General features: G+C 36.3%; 1 long non-coding RNA gene across 1 annotated transcript; it reads left to right on the plus strand.

The window, feature by feature from the left end:
- The first annotated feature begins 410 nt into the window (after positions 1-410).
- LOC117115916 lies at positions 411-3,831 on the plus strand. Its single transcript, XR_004446649.1, has 3 exons — positions 411-577; positions 1,062-1,246; positions 3,670-3,831. It is a non-coding gene; the product is annotated as an uncharacterized LOC117115916 (long non-coding RNA).
- Positions 3,832-4,392: the final 561 nt, after the last annotated feature.

The following is a 4,392-nucleotide window of genomic DNA, read 5'->3' on the forward strand; positions in this document are numbered from 1 at the left end:
TAATAATTATATATATATAATTATTATTATAACTATAATAAAAACTATAAACTAATTATTATATGTTTATCGTCGCTATTTCCATGAACCAACAAATACGAAGATCGCGATTGAAAAATTATTACTTTTTGATGGCAATTTCTGACCTGAAAAATTCGTTGCAGGATTCTTGTATTTATTATTTAAAACAAATTAAATAAATTGTAGTTATAAGGTCAGAATGTTTATATCAATCTATTAATTAATTAGTAATCAACTAATTTAAAATATTAATTAAGATTATATTAAGATATTCGTAAAGTTCTTGTGAAAGTTATTTACATAATTGCAGTTTATTTATACGGCATTTCGACGGATATTCGTCACCTCGTGTCTTTTTGCGGCAGTGCCGATAGAAAACAATAGCTTTTTTTTTCCGCACTGCGGCAGTGCCGATAGCCACTACCTAGCCTAGCTAGCCAAAGAAGGTTTGTAAAAAACAGAGGCCTAGGCTTCCCGCCATAACGAGTGATTGTTGTTATTGTCGACGTTTATTCTCCATATTTACACCGTGTTGCTATGAAATAACGCTTTCAACGTAAGTAACATATATGTAGCATTACATCAGTTGCAATCCCAGTAGGTGAATAGTTGTCTGCAGTCAATCAAAGGGCTAAATACTGAATTACTTTTTATTATATAATAATAAGCCTGCCACAAATGATGGGTTGGCCACTGCCCGTGCGTGGCCAAGCCTAGCCCTAGAATATGACCTAGCTAGGCCTAGCGATTGATTCGTTGTTGTAATCATTGGTATAATCGGCCGGTATAATCTATTTATTCAATGTATCATATGCTCATTGTCCAGTAAATATTTCATATTCTGAGCCTACAGTACAATACAACAATATTTTTTGCTCAGCAGCAAATATCCAATGTGATTATGATGGTGGTAGGAGGGGGAAGTTCCAGTTTTTTTGAGGGTGTACTTTGGTTGCAATTTTTTATTTGTAATCCTGTTTATTCAGAGAACAGGACAATGTTTTTTTTTATTTTTTTATTCTACTTTGTGATATTATTAGTATTACAGAGCATTCTGGTGCATGGAAATGTGTAAAATATGGAAAAGGCAGAAGATAAGACGTTTGATGGGAAGATGAATAGGCCTAGTATGCAGTCTGTCAAGAGCTCTGTGGATCAAGGGCCCTCAAATACCGGTGACGAGCAACCACCACCGCCACGACAGTCTAAGGAGAACCAGTTGCAGGTAATACATTTTATTCAATCAGTGTTTCATATAGGCCTAGTTTTATTTTAAATTAGATTTATTATTATTATTATTAAGCCCAGTGGGCTTAATCTCAAGATGAAGCCCATTGAATTGAAGCCCCCTCTTTAGTTTGCAAAATCAGCCTCGAAAAGAAGCCCATTTAAAAAAAGAAGCCCATGGGCTTCTTTTCAAGATCTAGCATAGGCTTCTTTTCGAGATACTGTAGTACATTCGGCATTATTTCAACTTTGCGTATTGAATCATAAGAAACGTATGAATCGTCGACAGGAAACCAGGCTTTACTTTCAAAGCTTTATAAAAATATTTAAAATTTGAAACAAGTTTTTCTCGCACATCAATCGGCAAATCATCCCAAAGACGAGGAAAATAATTATTGTACAGATAAAATATTTAAAACAATCAGTCAGGGCTTCTTTCCGAGATGGACGTCTTTTTTAGATTACTTTTGCGAACCACATAGGGGGTGTGTGCAAATTAAAGAGGGCTTTTTTAGTTCCTATGCATGTAATGCAATAGGAACTATTGTAATCACCCTTCGCTGTTTTCCTGTGTGTAGTGTGTGTGTAGACATTTATGCAAATGCGCATGCGTCAAAGAAAGGTTTTCTGACATTTTGTTTTACCTCGCTATGCAAAGATCGATGTGAAGTTTCTGTAGTGTTCAGTCAGGGCTCAAGCTAACCGATCGGCAAGTCGGCATGGATGAAACTATTTTGGTTTTGCGGCAAAAAAAATTCAAATGCTGTAGGCATAGGCATTTTGAAGAAGCCCTAAATAAAAAAAAGTTTTAATACTTGCTGAAATACATCGTTTTTTCATTTAGATCTCCATTTTTCGCTACCTCCATGCGACGTTTTTTTCTGTTGTACGAGTAGTCATATGAAGGTACTCAGGGGTTTATTTATGAATTTGAGTAGCAGGAGAAATTTGAAAGTAACAGGAGAGTAAATTGAAATTTGCCGGGGTATAGGGGGCCGCCTAAGCCCCATTGGGTCCAGGGGCAGATCCCTGGTCGGGGGTCAAGGGGGCGAAGCGCCATTGCGCTCCAGGGTTTTAGAGTTTTTTAAGCCCACTTTATGGCATTTCTCTACATCATTTTAAAAAAAAAACAGTTTTCAGAATCAACTAATGAGCTGTAAAAAAAGTTGATATTTTTACATATTCTTCATACATATGCCTAGCCTAAATAGATACTGGAAACCAGAAACTTTCGCGAATTGATAATTTCGGTCCTTTTCGCGACATTAAACTTTCGCGAATCTCAAAAGTGTAAATTTTATTCATAAGAGGAATATCATACAATAGCTGAAAATATCGTACAAAATATCTTGAGTTTAGGCCTACAGCCACTGTGTAGGCTACAGTATCTAGGCCTAGGCAGGCTTAGGCGCCATAAGCCTGCCGCCTAACTCAGTTGCTAGGACCAGGACTTAGCTGGCTATCCCAGGCACAGATAAGAAGAGACAAGTTTACACACACACAGTACTCACTCGTATGGTATTCCTTAATTTTGTATGGTATTCAAGCATCCTACAAAATGAACAATGTTTATCAATGTTTTATTAACAAATTATTTTCCTGTAGGCCTAATATCAATTCAAACACATTGATTGATGATGATTGAACATCGTGGTATGTCATATGGTACAGAAAATTAGTTTCCCATTTCTTCGTTTCCCATAACTTCTTAGTATACACTGCACAGTGGTTGCACATGTGTAATCACATGCAGTGATGATCAGAACCTCCCTGATCAGTATACTTATTGGGTAGGTATAGAATAGGCCTACAAATTACGAATTTTAGGTCAGAATATTGATTCAATAATTGAAATACATTCTTTTTTTTAAATTTTATACACATTTAATAAAATCCACCAAAATAAATTGAAAATACAATTTTTATAATGATGAAGTTGTTTACTTTTCACCAACATGTTGCAATTTGTGGGGATTCACCATTTAGGCCTATGCCCTAGATCTGCATTGAAGAAAACATCTAAGGAGAGCCAAAAATAGTAATAAAATTTACGCAGATATCGAAAAGGAATGGATACCACATTAGAAAAAAATGTCTCATGTGATGTGAATTGAGACGATTTTGGCTTGCTTTGCCGTTTTAATCATTGTACTATATATGACCCTGAAATTGTGAATGTAAACAGCATTCAATATACAATACAGTAGTTGGTTCGGCTTGCTACCTCTGCCACCGAGTGTAAATGAATTTGAGCCAGTGTTGCTTTTTTTTTTTTAATTATTATTTATCATTTCCGAAATATCTATGTCATCACCCAAAGAGGGCTAGTAAAATAAAAATGAAATGAAAATAAAAGGTTCATAATCATACACAAATTAATTTAAAAATGATAATCTGTTTTTTTTTCTTCTCCGCGGTAAGAAAACCCGAAAGAGTTTGGGCAATGTATGTCGTCATCACCTGAGCATGTGGTGGAGGAGAAATTTCTATTATCTTATTGGCTAACATGTGATTTGGAGGCGTGGCTTCTTTGATGGACTCACCCAGCGCGACTGCCGAACTTTGAACTTTAACTTTGTTTACGCCGCGAGTTCATGAAAGTCAAACATGGGGTCTGAAAATTGGTAGACATTTTAACGAACTTTCAACAGAAAGGAACATCGAAATGAGTGCATACTATTGCAAATTAACTTCGTGTAGGTAAATAAGGTTCTTTACAGGCCTGTTGCGCTATTTATATTGGTGGTTTTTGTATTAATTTTTGTACAGGATTGATTAAAGTAGCCGGCGGAAACATCGTAGTAGCAGATCGAATGCGCCGGCTCTTAAATAAACCAGTGGTACTATATCCCCGAAAGTTGGCTATGCAGCAGTGAAGATATAAAGGCTGCCAACTGTCGGGTACATAACAACTATCTAGCTTAGGCTTTCCACAAAAACATGAGGCCTAGACTAGGCCTAGTTTAGTAGAGTGTGGTAGATCGTTTAATCAACGATAATGTGTTATCGTCTAATACTTTTAATTATGATTGTGTGTAAAATTTAAGAATGCACCGCGTGGGTCGCTTTCTTTGTTATGCGGCAGTATACGTATCAGAGTGACGGCAGCAAGGCTAGATCTAGGGCCTAGATCGTGTACGTTCT

The sequence above is a fragment of the Anneissia japonica genome, unplaced genomic scaffold (assembly GCF_011630105.1).
Source record: "Anneissia japonica isolate Jap-2015-1 unplaced genomic scaffold, ASM1163010v1 scaffold17615_len9807_cov171, whole genome shotgun sequence".
In the NCBI taxonomy this organism is placed as follows: Eukaryota; Metazoa; Echinodermata; class Crinoidea; order Comatulida; family Comatulidae; genus Anneissia; species Anneissia japonica.